Source organism: Crotalus tigris, unplaced genomic scaffold (genome assembly GCF_016545835.1).
Source record: "Crotalus tigris isolate CLP2741 ecotype Arizona unplaced genomic scaffold, ASM1654583v1 scf7180000017638.2057652, whole genome shotgun sequence".
NCBI lineage: Eukaryota > Metazoa > Chordata > Lepidosauria > Squamata > Viperidae > Crotalus > Crotalus tigris.
The window spans coordinates 283,790-302,905 of record NW_024096531.1 but is presented as its reverse complement, the minus strand read 5'-3'; the positions used below and the strand labels follow the sequence as shown (position 1 = coordinate 302,905).

The window sequence follows — 19,116 nt, the reverse complement described above, 5'->3', positions numbered from 1 at the left end:
TGCACAGAACCCACAACTCCCAAGCCTCTGGTAGAGGACCCAAGATTAAGGAAGACACACACAGCACTCCTAGGGGTGAGAAGGGTACTATTTATACATGCACACAGGCACTAGAAAAAAGTATAGAATTAAATATTAAAAGAAAGAAAACATTCCCTCAAATTCAGATTTTCTTTTTATAACTACCTGAATAATTTGATGAAGTCTTCTTGACACCCAAAATAAGTGGACTACCATTCAGTTTTTTTTCTGACTTTCCAGTATAGCCTGTATATCTCAAACCTCTTGAGGTCCTCTGATCCAAAATACTAACAAGATTGCTTATTTTTTTTTTCAAAATCAGCAACTTCATCTCTTTCTTCCATATATACCTGTAGCTTGGTAAAACGCTAAGCATTCTTCCTAATCCAGGCTTAATGTGATTTATGGTTGAACTTGCTACAACTTTATTGGAGTCAGTTATTACAGGATTTGTCACTTCAGTATTTGGATGATGCTGAGCTATAGTGCTTTGGAAAGTATTATATTTATCAAGATGTACAGGATATAAATTGCCTGTAGTATCTGAGTTGTGATATACATCTGTACACGTGAACCTTTATTTGGGGGATCTACAACTTATAGCTTTTATAAATGAGGAACATTCGGGCCCAGAGCATTATGCCACCCACCGCCAATGGCATCCGATGGCATCAGTGTTCAGTCTGGCTGTATGAGGGGAAAATCTTCATCAATGGAACACCTATAAGATTTTACTTCTGTGGCCATTTATGTTTAAACAAATAAATCCTAAAGAAAATCTAATGCCATTTGAGTGACACTGATGGCGGGAGTGGGAAGGGTTTAGTGGGACTGCTCTGAGCAAAATATATTGTGCAATGTGAAAATAGACTGTTAGTGAATATATACCCCTGAGATAAATGAGCAGCCCATAATTGTAATAGGAGATGGCAGTCAAGTCACCTTAGATCTCAGAGTACAACAAATAAATGATTCTCCCTCATCCATTCAACAATGTGATAAGAGCTTCAGTTTCAGTCTGCCTGCCCATTAGAGGAAAAAGGATGTAGCCTAGTTCTTTTGCAATAAATTTCAGCATATCATACTAGCAACTTCAAAAACTGAGATATTATTCTCCACATCTGAATTGGCTCAAAACAATCTAGTTTCGCACAAATACCATAAATTTATTTGGTAGAGTTTTGTGGTTCTTGTGTATTACTTCAACTACCTATTTGCCTTCTTATATATAGATTTGCTTAATGCCCAATAGGTGAAAATTAATTTATATTTTTAGGTCTAAAGGGAGGCTATATATTATATCAAGATGGGTGGAGATTTGGTTGGAAATTAAAGAAAGACAAGACGCCTATAAATTCAGATATTCCACATAAAAGTAGAAAAAACTGAAGTGAACAATTTTTAAAAATTCCCTAGCCGAAGTATTCTAAATTAAATAATATTAAGAATGAATTTGAGTTTTTAAAGGGGATTTTAAACAGGCACATGTCAGCATGACTGATTAATTATTATTATTTGTTTGAAAAGGCATTGAAAGAGTTATAGCAATCTCTGAATTTTGGGACATACATAACTCCCATTTGAGTGCATGAATTTCTCTGCAGTGGAAGATGTCCTTAAAGCTCTGGTTCTAAATATTTCATGGACACATGAGAATTAAAATATCTAAAACAATATTTAAGATATTGGATAAACTCAACCACATTCATGTTTTTCCATTACAAAAAATCTTTGTCATTAATACTAGCTGTTTGTAAAATTATCCCTGACAACTGATATGGGACCTTCAGTTGTGGAAGAAAGAGGATTAAGAGCATATTATATTTAGATTTAGAGATATTTAGATTTCTAGATTCTGACCTTTATATCTCCCAGAAAGTCAGTATTCTGAAATGAACCATGGCTATAATTATATTTTTTGTAACCTGGAATAAACCCATCTGAATGATCTTGCAGTTAGAATACATAAAATTGGCATCCCTGGTATTTGGAAGCATTTGTAATGTTTTCCAGATCATACATGTTCCTTTTTTTTCCTGCAATGAATGTTCAAACTGCCAATTTTCATTGAAGCACCTGGATTTTATAGTTTCATTAAAAACAGGTCATTGGGTTATCTGTATACATAGAGCTGTGCCAGAATATTTATGTTTGTCATTCTATTGTAGAACCTGTAATATCTCTACAAAAATTCCTGACTTAATAATAATAATGCAGTTGATAGGAATTCTTCATTAAGTCAACAGTATGGAAATTTCACCAACAGAAATCTGAGGAAAAAAAATTAATCAGTGGGAATCCTAGTACTCTCTATTGCCCTGTACTATATTTCAACCAAGCAAAGTATTTTTTTTCTAGTCATATACAATGCCAGTCCAAGCCATGAACTCAACCAACATTTCTCTCTTTGAATCAACATGTTAAAATATTTTGCTGAGTCATACATTGATTTCCCCTCTGTCACTGAGTGAGGGGATCATCTGAAGGCGATCATTTTATGCATCTGAGGATATCATTATGGTGTACATTTGAAAGTAGAGTTAGGAAAGCTGAATAACAGCTGAACATACCTATTTTGCTTCAGTGCCTCATGGAGAGGCTGAATTTCTCTCACCTGCATTGAATGTTTCATGGCTGTCAATCACTGAAGTTCAGTATACAAATTTCTGTCATATAATATCAATATAAGAACTGGTTTTGGGGATAGGGTTTTCTTTATAAGGGATCATATATATTTCTTATATAAATTTGGAGGAGGAAATATTGCAAGTGAGATTTTGGATGGAGACATCTTTGACAAAAAAAATGAAACAGCAATAGTGGGCAACGGCATATCTGAAAAGAACAAGAATGGATATCTGAGTTTTCTCATAGGCCAGTGATGGCAAACCTTTTAGAGACTGAGTGCCCAAACTGCAACCCCAAACCCACTTATGTATCATCGGGTGCCAGGTGGGTTGGCCCATTGGGTGGGTGTGACCCATTGGGTGGGCATGGCTGTGGTGGTAACGGTAGACTGGGTGGGACTAAAAGGTTTAATCAATCAATCAATTCCAACTTTGCGTGATCTTTTTTTTTCCTGCGAGAAGTTGAAATTGATTGATTGATTGAACCTTTTTTTTTTCATACAGCGGCGGGGGCCTAAAGTGAAAAGGTTTTATAAAACCCAGCTGAAGGCCTGGGACTGGGGTGATGGTGCACATGCCCACAGAAAGGGCTCTGAGTGCTGCCTCTGGCACCCGTGCCATAGGTTCGCCACCACGGTCATAGGCCTTTATTTCAGCTGCTTGTTGCTGTGAAGCCAATCCAGCTGTATTCCATAAGAGCTGACAAAAAAAAAAAGGAAGCTTTACAGTCCTCCAAAGCTGAACGTTGGAGAGCTGTTCTAAAAATGCAATACCAATCAATAGTTCTGTATTTAAACCTATTGACATTGTTTAGTGAATAGACTGAACAATTTTCCAAGGGGGAAAAAGCAAGACAGCTTGCAAGAAAAGAGATATCCTTCATTTTTGAAAGAATAATTGTTTACTGTTGTTTGTGCTGAACATCCTTTTCTGAAAGATACTGTCTCTGAGCCAAAATTCAGTGATGCCATGTATTTAGTCATTCTGTCTAGAAAGTAGTTTAAGCAGTAACTATAATGTACTTCATTCATCATTTGGATCTATAGGCTACTGCAATAATAATAAAAGCAGGATAATGAATGAATGAATGAATGAGTAAGTGAATAACTATGCATGCTGGAATGTCTCAGATATTTTTGTTATCTGAGAAAGATAATATAGGAAGGGATAGAGGGATGGAGGGAATTCAGTACAGTGTCAGATCAAGTTCTAGAGTTTTCTTTCTTTAAGATTTAAATCAATGACTTATTATTTTACAAAGAGTTTTTGATTTGCCTGTATTACACAATTCATTTCAAAGAAGTCATAAACTACAGTATGTCAAGTCTAGGAATTAAAATAAACAAGTACTGATTTCCAAAAGGGAGAAGCCAATATACATACTATTTCAACCTTCTATTGGCCATATACAGTGGATATTTAGAAGGAATTGCTACTTTATTAATTTAAAGCCAAAACTATTTAATTAGAAATGCAATAAATGTTCTCATAGTAGTAACATTTCTTATTCAGACTAGTTTTCTTTTTGAGGCCTACCTAACAAAGAAGCAGCATACATCTTAGCAAAATACTTTCATCCATTTAGAACTAAAGTACTATTTCTCATTGCTGTTGTTAGTTGCAAAGTCATGTCCGATCCATTACGACCCCATGGACAACGTTCATCCAGGCCTTCCTGTCCTCTACCATCTTCTGGAGTCCCTTTCTCATATTTTACTTTTTTCTTTTTTTGTTCTGATTGTGGTGATATTTGGCAAGAATTGAATAGTAATCCATATGCTGTTCATGTGCAAATGATCAGGAATCCTTGAACTGAACTTCAGTAGCACCCTTGTGGCTTTTCTTCCATATACTGTATCATGCATGGATAAATTAGGATAGGGAAACTATCAAGGGAATTGCTTTAATCTGAAAAGAAAACAATTTATTGAATGGCCGCAACTCACTCTTTTTAGCAGTGCTGGAATAAAAAAGATATTTCACTCTTGATTGACAATACTTGCTAGCAGCTTTCCAAACAAGAAAGTTGTTTCCCCCATTAAAGCTATTTTTCTAAATTGTTTTTCATTAAACTTTGCACACAGTATAATGGCTTTTCCCATGGAATGAAGCTAAAAATTAATCAATTAATTTGCAGTACTTATGATACCACCCTTAATAAGATGCTTCACTTTTACTGCTTACTAAGAATGCTTCCATGCCCAACATTATTTTTATATTCTAAACCTTAGACATTGGGGATTTGCACTACCAACATTGAAGGAAAAGGCTGTGAACATGATGGAATTTGCAGAGATAGCTAAATTAACTTCATTGATCAGAGAGGAAAAAAACCCTACATTTATGGCTAACTGGAAACCCCTTATAGACTTTTTATATGATACAGAAAAAAGTGCCCTTATGATATGTAATTTTGATGATTAGAAAAAACCCTGGATAATAGATGGTGTTCTAGCTGTGTATTACTCTAAATTGGAGTTGGACAACTTGTAACTCAAGAGGCTTAAGTGGCTTTTCACCTAATTGTACATTTTCCACAGCCAAATTTTGCAAGCCCTGTTAAATACACTGGCTGACACCATTTTTAACCCCTCCAGAAAATTTAGTATAAAAAATACTAAATGAACAGCAAATCCCAGGCTGCATTCAGGTATTCATAATGTGGTAAGAGTGGTATAGAGACACCATGGAGTTCATAGGAAGGATATTTCACTGATATGCTGGTACCTCACATGTTTAATTGACAACTTGTTTTGTACATATGATTAATGAACACTCAGCATGATAGTTATAAAGCTTATAAACCAGCCCTTGATACAGATGTGTCATGGCAGAACACAGGATACATGCCTGTTATATGTATGCTCTTATACATATAACTTCTATGGATCTGCTGCTTAGTGCCTGTTTTTATACTGCTATGGATCAATGCCTTAGTGCTATCATGTGCATATATAAATAATTCCCTTCTCACACCTAAGTGCTACTGTTCATGTATGTATATATTTCAGTCTTATCTTAAATCATCTATCACCATACAATCACTGACCAATTTTTTAAAAAATAGATGAGTCAGGGCTGAAACAGCATGATCTGAATCAGATGAGGAAGAGGAAGAGCATTGCATGCTGAAACTTCATGATAAAGAAAAAGGTTAGGTAGATCAAAAAAGACCTTTCTGTTTATGCTAACAAGAGTTTTCTGAGCAGAGTTTTGCACAGAGACTTCTTCCACTAGAATAAAAACTGAACAAACAAACAAAACATTCACCATCAAAAGATAGTCCTTGAGCATTTCAGAGAAAGATTTAAGGACAAATAATTAATGTAATCTAAGAGATATGAGCAAATAAAATAAATCAGCTTAGGTATCACTTAAGGTATAGCCATCTCCACCTCCCAAGCTGCAGCCCATTGTTAAGCTTTGATGGAATCCAAAAGTGTTCAAGCTTGTCTATGACATCCAAAGATTTTTCCAAATGTCAGTTATTACGTGTAAATAATTTGATGTAAATAAACCTGAACTAGCCCTGTCTTTTCTATACTTTATCCTAAATCTCATGAGCCTTCTGGCAAATATGTTTCTTCTCTTGCCTGAATCAGCTTCTGAGAGTTAGTAGGATCAAAGTCAAATAAAACTTTCCCCCATTCATTCATTATTGGTCTGTATCTACTAGATAAAGCAGCATCCCAAACTAGTTTAGACTTTCATGGCTCTGAAGATCAAAGACTAATTCCAAACTTTCAGTAAAGCTTTATATTGCAAACAATTACTTGATGATAAGAGCTCAACTCAGAGCTGCCAGGATCTGGAATGAAATGAAATTGGCTCCCATTAAGATGCAGCATTAAGTTTCATTCAAGGAGAAGTATGAAAGAGGTGTTCAAACTTGGTGGGAATTCTGAGCAAATTGAGAGCAAATGGAAACCCATCAGCTGCCCAGGAACTCAAAAAGGTAAATGGAAAGCTGCCAGCAATCACTTGCTGGGCCCAGCTAAATCATTTGCGCCAATATTCAGCTGTCTAGCATTCTTTTAAGAGTGCACTATTTCTAACATAAAACCTTTCATTAAAGCCAAACAATCTTCAATGATAGCATTTTATTTGAGAGTGAGTCTTTGGCATTATAAGGAGAAAGGCACATTTTATTTTCTTTTTCATGGGGGAGAATCTTTAAAAGCCTTTCTGATTATTAAGATTTTGAATCAATTTGGAGTATGTTCCAGAAACATTTTGAACTTTATGAAATATTGCCAGTTGAATTAGTTATTTAGAAAGCTGTTAGTTTTTTTTGGTTTTGTTTTAAAGAATGTCATAACTTTCATAACACTCATTATAACTTGTTATTCTATATTCTGCAGTATTATTGAAGGAATTCTTATTCACCTTATATTTAGCTCCTTATATTTAGCTCTTTCTAATAAACATGGTCTTTAGGAAGGAAACACAGTGAAGGGTCTTATAATGAAAAAAAAAACCTGGGAACTGTTTTTAATTTAGTTTGATTTAATTCCTCTCCCCTTTTTAATATCCCACTCTTTATCTTGTATTCTTTAAGAACTAAATTACACCTAGGAAGAAATCTGCTGGATAAGACTAAGCACCTCTACACATTCCCTTGTGGCCAATCAGAAATCAGGAGAAATTCACAGGCAGGAAAGCAAAGGAGGTAAATTGTATTAATTTATTCCTAGAGAAAAACAACACTAAAGATCCAATATAGAACTCATTTCAGGATGAAACCTAATCTAATAACCGCAGCTAAAACTAGACAAAGAAGAGAGAAGATACTATATATAAAGATAAACCAAAGCAACATTTGAAAATAAAAGTTTCAAAATCCTTGTCCACAGTGCAGTGCCCTGGGCACTGAAGGGCTGTCCCATTTTATTATGTTTAATTTCTTTTAATAGAAAATAATTGAAACAAATATGTTGTGAAACAAAGTATCAGGCTCAAGCATGTCGATTATTTTCAAGAATGAATTTGGAATTTTGAAATGGGAGTGATCAGTTGAACCAGAGTAAGATAGTCACTATGTGACCTCCTTGGCATCAGGAGCGATTTCTTTTATAAAATAATTTTATTTATTTATCTCTCTCTTTATTTATTTATTTAAACACACACACACACACACACACACACACACACACACACTTGTAAACATAGTGGACCAGTGAAGTGAACAAGATAGCAGGAAGATAATCATAATTCTGATTTTAACCACAATTCCATTGTTTGGCCTACATTAAAGACCACAAGACATAATTGGAAGATGTTGTGATAGAACTATAATATTAGCCCCTATTCACATAATAATTTTACATTTTGGTATCATTCCAATTAAAGATAATGGTAAAATTTATTTTTTTAAAATGTGGTGAACTAGATCTTAATACTTTGAAATAGCTTATCAGCAATCAAGTTTCTGAACCATTTGAGATATTGCAGAAGGAATTTGATTGTGTAAAATTGTGAATTGGCAGCACAGTGAAAACATCTATTCATTTGTAAGTGAGGTCCCCACATATTAACAGCTCCTAAAACTCCCACATTGCAATCAATATTGGAATGCATTTTAGATTGTTCTAAGTTTGCAGTACTTTTTTTTAATACTGAAATTATTATTAAGTTCTCTGAAGGACCTTTGGAATACAGAGTTGCAGTATCTCATAGCAACATGTATTTAAGATCTTAAAGAATATTAAATAATATTTTTATAAGAGACTAATTCAATCAGAGACTCTTTTAAAGTTTACTGGGAACATTTAAAAAGGATTGATTAACAACCTCATCATATCAGAAGTGTAAAATGAGTGAGGTGACATTCATATAATATAGGTTGACACTTTTCTGGCACAGTATTTGAATGTTTATAAGAAGATTTATGGGGAAATCTTTAAATGTTAAAGCTGTTAATCTATTGCTGTTTTTGAATTATATACTAGAGGTCTGGAATCTAACTGTTTGTGATGAATTGTGGTTTAATTGAACATGTGGGCTGGCTAAAATAATAAATATTCAGCAGTAATTATTCCATATATTAGGGATTGCCTTTTGGAAGTTGTGATTTATCTGCTCTTTTGCACATATTATTAGATCCATTCACAGCATCACAGGAATTATGATCTGGGTCTCTCCTTCTTGCCTTTGTACAAGAGAAACATTGGCTACTTTAACAACTTTGAAGCAAACTCCAGGAATGTCACTAACAGCATGACCCTTCCGACCAAAGCCAGCAACCAGGATTTCATTGTTCTCCTCAATAAAATTCAAACAGCCATCATTGGGAACAAAAGCTGTAATCTTCTTGCCATTCTTGATAAGCTGAACTCGAACACACTTCCTAATGGCAGAATTCTGCTGTTTAGCCTCTACACCAACTTTTTCCAGGACAATTCTCTTAGCATGAGAAGCTCCCCAAAAGGGTTGGCTTTCAGAGCAGTACCCAGAGTGGCCTTCTTATATTGTTTGTCATGCCACTTCTGTTCACGATGGTGGCTGCGCAGCTTCCTGGCTGTACGAAGTCCACGACACTTGCCCATCGCGCTGCCACATCCCGAGTCGAAAATGACAAAAAAGCTCTTTTTGCACATATAAGGGTGAAGAAATATGCTCTTCTTTAGCATATTTACAATAATATTTTAACTGATTACAAACAGTTTTTTTTGTAAACCAGTGACTACTTGTAAATGCAAAATGTAAGATTGATTTCGTGTTTGATTCTCATTTTTCTCTTACTTCTATTTTTTCTTTTTCTTTTTCTATAGGTTGTTTAATCTTTTTCATTCATGTGTACCTATATATTGAACTCTTTTAAAATAAAGAGTACATTTAAAAACAATGTTTAAAAATTATGATTTAGGTTGTCCCAATTTTGGCTTATTTTATTTTATTTATTTATTAAATTTGTTTGCCCCCTATCTCATCATGAGGTGACTCTGAGCTTTTTTAATATCCACAAGATCAATGCAGTTTAAATATGTGGATGTATATCTGAATTATATACTCTCCACCTGAAATTTAATTCTATTCGAAGAATTATGGAAAGCAGCCATGATATTCTGAATATAAAAATGTATATGAATCTAATATAAATAAGTAAATAAATATTAGAAAAAATCAGTACAACCCCCAATTCACCAAACTGTATTCTCTTTCTGCTTAACAGCATCATCTCCATTAATATCATTAAAAAACTATTGCATTTAAAAATTAACCTGTTTGATTTTTCTGTGAATACTATATATTTATATCATTTTCCCTTTGCAGCTGTTTTTGAGGATATTTCTCATTTTCTTTCTTCTTGTACTTGCTATTTTTCTCTGGGGGACGAAGGCTATATTAAAGGAATGATAAAGTGCTTTCTATAGTTGTTATGAGATTTCTGGAACTATCTATATATTTCAGAGTTCCTAACCTCTCAGCAGGCTGATGATAAAACTATACACTGTGATGCTAATACACTATATTCCCAAACTCTTCTGAAATCGCTATTCTCTTTCTGCAAGTTCTTTCTGCGACTCAGGAGTATTATAGTTGTACCTACCTTTCCAAATTAAAAGATAAATTAAGCACAAGGTTGCAACCATATATCAGTATTTAATTATTTTTAAAATGTGCTGTTTATTTTCCAGCATAATATGAAAAGTTTTGGAAAATGTTTCATATGCTCATGGACATAACAAACTGCACACTCCCATGCATATGAGTTCAGAAGGAAATGACAACTTTTCTCATAACAATGAGTAATATCTTCAGAATGAATAAAAGGCTGAGCCAAGAATTCACTTCAGTTTTGAACTATCATGAATCCATTCTTTTGCTGTTCAGGAGGCAGTGCCAAAAATCATTTCCAAGCATTATATTTCATTTGTTCTTATGAAATACTGTCTTATTACTAAGCTCAGGAAAGAACACTATCTAAAGCAATAGATGGAAACTAACCAAAGAAAGAAGCAACCTAGAACTAAGGAGAAACTTCCTTACAGTTAGAACAATTAACCAGTGGAACAACCTGCCTCCAGAAGCTGTCCAGTCTCTTCTTAAAAAGTTCCAGTGTTGGAGCATTCACCGCTGCCTGCAGAAGCGGTGAATGCTCCAACACTGGAACTTTTAAGAAGAGACTGGACAGCCATTTGTCTGAAATAGTATAGGGTTTTTGCCTGAGCAGGGGGTTGGACTAGATGACCTCCAAGGTCACTTCCAACTTTATTATTATTATGGATCATCGCACAGTCAGCCAGATGTTCAGACTGGATTTGGCATTTTGTCTACCTATCGAGTCCTTACCTAGGACCTGGGATAGGCAGATGTGGATGTTTGATGGTATTACAGATATCATCGCAGGATAGAAGCAGTTCCTAGTAAGGCCGCCTTTTGCAATTGACTAATAGCGAATTTGTCAGTGCCATTGGTGTTCAAGTGGTGCTCCAGTTGTTTTGGGATTGCACCCAATGAGCCTATTACTATTGGTACTACCCTTGCTTGCTTTTGCCATAGTTGTTGTTGTTGTTGTTGTTGTTATTGTTGTTATTATTAGTAGTAGTAGTAGTATTAGTAGTAGTAGTAGTAGTAGTATAATTTCACAGTCTCAGATGTTGGACCATGTTTTCCATCATCACCAGTCAACCAAACCAATAGTCATCAAAGTGGATGGAGAGTCAGATACAAGGATACAAGGAAGCCATTATACTAGTAACTATACTAGGATGAGAATTCTTCTTTTTGAACTAGAAATTCAGCAGAAAGTGTTTTCCAAGAGGAAAGAGAAAATTGGTCTCTACTAACACATATCGATAAGACAACATGCAATATCAGAGTTTGAATTCACTCTCTAAATAAGGTTTATTTATTTTCAATTTCAGCTTAATATCTCATCAGCTGATGATGGTGTCAATGGATCCTCTTATCATAATCTCATAGCTAAGCACATGCTCAGATGTGTCCCAAATATCTTCAGTTAAAAGGTCTTCAGGCAACAGGATTGGGAAAAAAAGAGCTCCTAACACTGGAAAGCAATATCCAGTCAGCATAGACAGCATAAGACTATTCTAATATCCCACCCTAAATTCTTAAACTACTCCTGCTATTTGACTCTAAACTTCTTTAATAAAATCCTCTTGGGTTGAATATCTGACAACAACTTGTATGATATTCAGTCTAAGAGAGCTGACAAGCATCCTATCCTACTGGAGAAATTCCCTGCTGTTGTTCCTTTCCATTTTTTATCTTAGGAAAGCAATTGTTAATTACTCTCCTTCTTGTCCAAAAGGTACTTTTACAAAAGGCAACTAGCCTTTCTTAGTGTTTTCCTTGAAAACGTTTCGCTTCTCTCCAAGAAGCTTCTTCAGTTGAAAAGAACTGAAGAACTGAAATCCTCGACCAGGATAATTGAGAATCTCCATAGGCATACTCTTCTTTTCTATGACCAGTCTGTCTGGACGTAGATATTTTTATACATGTGAATGTATTTATATATGTAAAGTTAAAGCATTAAACACATAAACATAAAGGCACAACAACCAATTTTAAATTAAAAATTCCTTCACTACTGCTTTTAGCCTTAAACATTTTTGCAGGCAGCTTTGCTGTACAATGCTACAATAGCTTAGTGGTTTTAACACTTAGCTTGCAAGTAGAAAATTAATTAACGTTTTTAATTATTATGTTTTCTTTCCCTGAGCCACCTACTTAAAAGAAAGTTCATAGTTGCACCATTTCATCGTCTTTCTACAATAAGAGATCGTGTAGGAGGAGAGTTTAATAGTGTCTGTAGCACTTTTTCAGCCTAACAACATGTAGTAAGGTTATTAGCTATAATAATGATGATGATGATAAAGTTGGAAGGGATCTTGGAAGTCATCTAGTTCTACCCCCTGCTCGGGCAGGAAACCCTATACCATTTCAGACAAATGGCTGTCCAGTCTCTTCTTAAAAACTTCTAGTGTTGCAACATTCACAGCTTCTGGAGGCAGGTTGTTCCACTGATTAATTGTTCTAACTGTCAGGAAGTTTCTTCTTAGTTCTAGGTTGCTTCTCTCTTTGGTTAGTTTCCATCCATTGCTTCTTGTCCTGCCTTCAGGCGCTTTGGAGAATAGCTTGGCTCCCTCTTCTTTGTGGCAACCCCTGAGATATTGGAACATTGCTATCATGTCCTCCCTCGTCCCTTTCTTCATTAAACTAGACATACCCAATTCCAGCAACCGTTCCTTATATATTTTAGCCTCCAGTACCCTTAATCGTCTTTGTTGCACTTTTCTGTACTCTTTCTAGAGACTCAACATCTTTTTTACATCATGGTGACCAAAACTGGGTGCAGTATTCCAAGTGTGGCCTTACTTATTAAGGCTTACCACATCATCTAATGAAGTACAAGGTAATTCACAAAATCTGTGTCTTATAAAATTTATTAGACCTTAAAAGAACTATCAGGCATCTTATGACTTTAATGATCATGTATCATTGATTCAGTTGAGGGGGCTGCTCCTTCTTCGGCAAAGTTGTCAATGAATTTCTAAGGGTTAACCCATAATGAAATTAGCTTATTAGCCAAAGGAAACAGAAGTGCAAGTTGACATGAGGAGGGAGCATTTTTAAACTTCAGCTTTATCTTTTTTCTAGGTTCACTCAATGGTAATAGTAGGTATGTAATATACACTATAAGTTTGCAACTATTTAATATCCCACTCAAAAACTCACTCAAAAATGTTTTGAATAAGGCCAAGACATAACCTTTACCTGCACTTCTCGTATGTTATTTTTGTCCTCATCATGACCAGAAACCAAGAATTTAAAAAGAAAAGTTAAAGAGAAACTCATGCAGATTCATTGTCTGCACACTGGGAACTAAAGTCTTAAATAATTTAAAGATTAGAGGATATTTCAAGATCAGGTCTTCCATCTGCCCAAATGGCTTTTTAAATAGGGAGCAGACAAACTCTGCTGCTAACAATCGCCTAGACATGCTGGCTGAGGAATTCTGGGAGTTGAAGTCCACAAGTCATAAAAGAGCCAAGTTTGAAGACCCCTGACCTAGACACTGATCTTTCAATGTTCAAAAGGATACAAGACAAATGCTGGCCTCAATTGATCTCTCTATCTCTATCTCTTTTTAAATCTTTTTTTTTAATAGTGTCTCATTCTCAGAGACTGTCTGCTATGCAGTTTTCTTGGTAAAGTTTTTAAGATGTGCTTTGCCATTGCTTCTTCCTAGAGTTGAGAGAGAATGACTGGCTCAAGGTCCTGCAGTTGGATTCATGCCCAAGGCATGATAAGAACTCACAGTCTCAAGTTGTCTAGCCTGATGCCTTAACCACTACACTCCTCTGTCTATCTTTATCTCTCTCTCTCTCTCTCCCCCTATATTAATATAATATAGACTAATATAGATTAGTCTATATTATATTAATAAAGCACTGCTTTGCCCCAATTCTGTTTCTTTCTCATGCTATCAGGTAGGGAGTTGGAAAGGGAGATATGCATCAATAGAGCTTGTATTCAAGCCAATGCAAATATACCTCACTTGAGACTTGTGATTTATTTATCACATTTATATTGATTAGATCAGTGGTTCTCAACCTTTTTAATGTCGCGACCCCCAACCGGTCGTAAGTTGAGGACTACTCAACCGATTGTAAGTCGAGGACTACTCAACTGGTGCAGCACCATTTGCAGAATGTGACTTTTGGTGGGCTCAGCAGGGCAGAGACAGCCTGGACAATTTCTATTGGCTTTTGAAAGCCAATAGAATTAGACTCTATTCAAGAGAGTCTATTCTATTGGCTTTTCAAAAGCCAATAGAATAAAAGGGAGTAGCACAGCTAAGGAAAAGGGGAAAAAAATGGCGGACTGCGTTGTTTGGCGACCCCCGTGAAATGGTCGTTCGACCCCAAATGGGGTCCCGACCCACAGGCTGAGAACCACTGGATTAGATGCTTGGAGACTAGGGGCAGGCAATATCAGGAATGAATGTACTCTTTTTGTCCTAATGTTGAATATTTCACGTGTTTGAGTGAATGCTATTTCTGAGCACGGTTCATAAAAGAGCCTTTCAGAGAAGCTTTCAGAATCATACTGAGTGCAATTCATCATTCTTATTTGGTAGCCATCTAGCAAAAATGTCAGTTAATCCAATAGGTGAACAGCCCTTTTCATTATTCCAGTTAAGAGTCTGGAATGCTAGGAGAATTGAGTAATGGTATGACATCATCCAGTCTCATAAGAGAATTAGAACTGAGATATCATAGGATGACTTTGAAGTATCCTGGTTTTTAATTCGATGTATTTTTTTGGTTGATATAAGGAATAAATCTGGAAAAAAAGTATTTGGAGAGAAGGGGGAGCATAAAGCTAAATCTTAATAGTGTCAGTAAACTATAATAATGTAGGGCTTGAAGCCAAGAAGCATTTTCTAGCTAGAAATTTTCCTGCTTCCCAGACTCTGCTATCAAAATTGGTCCAAGAAGACCCATGACCTGAAGTACGTGGGGATCTTCCTGCTTATTCTTCTTATACAGTATGCTTCTGACACCAGCACAATCACCACTAGCCCTCTAACCACATAGACTGACCTTTAATTATTACTTTGAGATGGTCCTGATTTTGTCATATTGTCAAGTAGCCACAGGCTCCAGAATGCTGCCTGGGTTAGGGAATGTCACAGGCTCTTCATACCTTCATACTTGAAGTAGCCAGCTGGTACAGAACATTGCTCCATAATGCCATATTCTTTGTGTTCTGTGAATTGTTTGTTCTGGACCAATGGTTCTCAACCTTTCTAATGCCGCGACCCCATAATACAGTTCCCCTTGTTGTAGTGACCCCCAACATCACCGGGTGCCAGGGGCGTGGCCAAAGAAAAGGGGGAAAAATGGCGGACAGCCTTGTTTGGCGACCCCTGTGAAATGGTTGTTCGACCCCAAATGGGGTCTGTTCCAGTTTGTCACTTGAAATAGCTTCCTTTAGCCTAATAGTAGTCCCAGTTTGATCTGTTAATGACCTCCAGCCATAATGTAAATTTAAATTTATATGTCCAGAAGCAATTATCATTGTCCAACCTTGAAGAAGAACATATACACAAAAGTTTTACTATTACTTATATTCAAGGGAGCTGAAAGTCTGGCTGACATTATTTGAGTTTATGATGTCCTCCTATTCATTGCTTTAAATGGTAAGATTCTCTGCATATTTTAATGGTAACTCAGTGATAAGACTAATCAGACTCAATTCTTTAAAATCCACAGAAACTTCCCAGACACTTAACACAACAATCTAGATAAGAATTGTTATGGCATATTAAGATCAAGCCATCTTAATCAGTTGATTATCAAAAGGAGACTGCAATCTCTACCTACTGCAGTTTAAATCGTGGACTTCTTTTACCGACATTTGTTTATTATTTAATTAATTAATTAATTAATTTTTCTTGCATTTTTTCAGACCTGGAATTAAATTACTATTGGATGTAACTGACATCTTTGTACTGAGAAACAGTTCTGAACATAAATAGAACAAATGAATAGAAAACTTTTTAAAAATGGAACAAAAATAAAAACAAATGAGGACACAAACTAAAATTGACAAATAGTAATGCTCTTCTAACTTTTTAGCTCAGCCCCCCAAATCTATTTTTAAAATATGTTTGCTAAGTATCACAGAGAGAAAGTGGATTGGCAATAATAGGAAAAATCAAAAGCCATTCAAAACAGGAACTAGGATGAATATATATGGGAAATTATCTGGGTAGACCATCTGACTGAACTGTTTAGAGTAGTTATTTTCTGTCCATCTCTTTGTAAAGCCTTTTTAATAATATTTTTAGGAATCTGGTTGCAAAATTTATTTCCCAAAGCAAAAATAAATAAATAAATAAATAAATAAATTTTACCTTTTTGCTTGTTCACTTTTAACCAGTGAGAAACAATAGATTTAGACAGATGTATTTTGCATATATCCCTATTTTACATCCACTAAATCCCACTGACTTCAGGAAACTTACTTGCAGGTAAGAATATACTGTTTACGGATTTGTTTGAAAACAACTTCCATTGACCTGTACGTCATTGTACAGTTAATCATATTGCTTGCCTTAGTCCTTGAAAATAGAATTGACTGAAAATATAAGAAAATGATTACATCACTCATCCATTAGTGTAATTTGCTCGACTGATTTGTCCTTTTAAATTTGTAAGCTCATCCTTTCACTGAGTTGCTCCTCTGATGAAAAGCATGGTGAAATTCTTGTAGGCAAGGATAATGTATGTGCCACAAAGAAGTTTGAAATTTGAACACTGGATGTTTAGATAGAAATAATATGTCTAGTCAAATCTTTACAAGTTGTTTTTTGTTGCTTTGTTAGTTGTATTGTAAGTTCAGTCTGCTTATGGAAAAGAATTGCTTATAAAGTCATATTAGTATAACTTAAACATATGTTTTTAAGGATATACAAAATGTGCTAAGGATTTATGTCAGAACAAATTTGTGAGATCTGCTGACATGGATTTGACCACAGGACAGTCATAAGCACTGAACAGGCTTGCTGAGATCCATCTTTTTCCAATTAAAAAACCCACACAAATACACACATCAGTTTGTGGGAAATACAGCTGACAAAGAAATATATGTTTCTGAAAGTTGTATGCTGAAATTGGGAATAAAGACATTTATGTATACATTTAGGTAATGAACCACAAAATTAGGAACATTTGCCTTTCTCTTTCTTTCTTTCTTTCTTTCTTTCTTTCTTTCTTTCTTTCTTTCTTTCTTTCTTTCTTTCTTTCTCCTTTTCTTTTTTATAAAATTAATTGGCTGCCCAGGGTAACTCTATTTGCACAGGAGTATAGAGCAGTTTCACATCTTAAGAAAGGTTGTAAAAGAAAATAGTTTTGTTTTCATAGAAATTTAAACCAAAGTGTACACTAAAACAGACTTGTTTTGTATTGATTCCCTCAGCCCTAGAAATATACAATTGTACATAGGTGACTGTGAACTAATTTAAAAGAAAAGTGGAACCTTAGTACTTTTTAAGCATCAAGAAAATTTGGATTTTAACCACAATTGCAAGTGTAGGCAATGAGTGTGATTTGAAGGCTTACAGAATTTTCTGACTGATGAAAACAAACCTTGTCCTTCTATACCATGCTATAATTTAATTTGCTTAGATTACCTCATGGAATGATATGAGTATTGCTCTCTGTCTCAAGGACTAAAAATGATATTGACATGTGGGAAGTGAATTCCATTTAAAGAATGAGAAAGGTCTTTTGATGTGTACAAGAATAGATTTAACTAGGCAATAAACAGAATATTCTACCTGTGAAATGAAGGCAATGAAGGTTTAACTTTGGCCAACCTTTCCAATGGTTTATTTCAAGGATTTTATTTAAGTACAACTTTTAGAGAAGGCTGTGAAGAAGAACACTATCAAATTCTCTACTAAAGCGGATCTTCTGAAGAAATGAACCATTAACACCTAACCATTTTTATACTGACTGCTGTTCTTTATTTCACTTCCTAATTTAAGAAAAGGGACACCTGCTTCCTTGTAGGTGGTACTTGCAAACTGCATATTCTTTCAAATGCAGGTGAGCTTTTTAAAACCTCCAGCATGGAGTTAAATAGTACCTTTTAATCCTCATAGGTGTACTTCCAAGCTATTAGAGAAAAGTAATTGACTTATTCATGCGAGAAACATCTTTGGTGGCACTGCCTGATAAATATGAAGACAAGGAGGGTTTCATTTGAGAGATACATTTGTGAGTGGCCTATTTAGGTGACCCTTTTCTGCTTTTAATTAAACAGAGCAGGGCACCTTGTGACTCGAGTTGGGAGAACAAATTTCGGTTTTCTTTACAAGTTCCAATATAATTCAGATTTATTTTTAACAGCAGCTGCTCTGAAATAATCTACCAAATGATTTTGTGACACCACAGGTCAAAGTAATTAACTATTTCCAAGTGTCATGACAGGGGTGTTCAGCTCATTCAGAATCAGAACTTAATTAATTTCAATGCAAGAACAACCTGTCACGGGTCACGTGATCTCCATGACTTTGGGAATATGTTTGAATCTGTAAAGCTGCAATTGGAACCTCGTGGTATCATAATAAAATAATTTTATTTTATCTTAAAGCAGCTTGCCACTGATTTTGAAAGAAAACACAAATGGGGTTTTATTTACATAAAAAGTCCTCCTAGTATCAAATAAGTTCATTATTTTACAGCCTAAAAGCGCATTTAGATCAGATGAAAACTTTCTCACATTGTAATGGATCAGGTGTTGTTACTGCATGCTAAATTAAATTAAATTAAATTAGAAATGGGCAAGGTTTTGGATGCCATGGCCCTTCTCCAGAATATTTTGAGTAATATTATAAATCTGTGCAATTCATACACACTATTCATAACAGTGCTTATCATGGTCAAACAACATGACATCTACAGTATATTTTGTAACAATGTTAAATTAT

The 19,116-nt window shown here is 35.1% G+C and overlaps 1 protein-coding gene and 1 pseudogene across 2 annotated transcripts in view; both read right to left on the bottom strand.

Moving 5' to 3' along the window:
* Nucleotides 1-19,116, bottom strand: part of TRPC7 (transient receptor potential cation channel subfamily C member 7) — a 148,660-nt gene that overhangs the window by 118,866 nt on the left and 10,678 nt on the right. The window lies entirely within an intron of this gene.
* On the bottom strand, nucleotides 8,771-9,201 carry LOC120304369 (annotated as a pseudogene).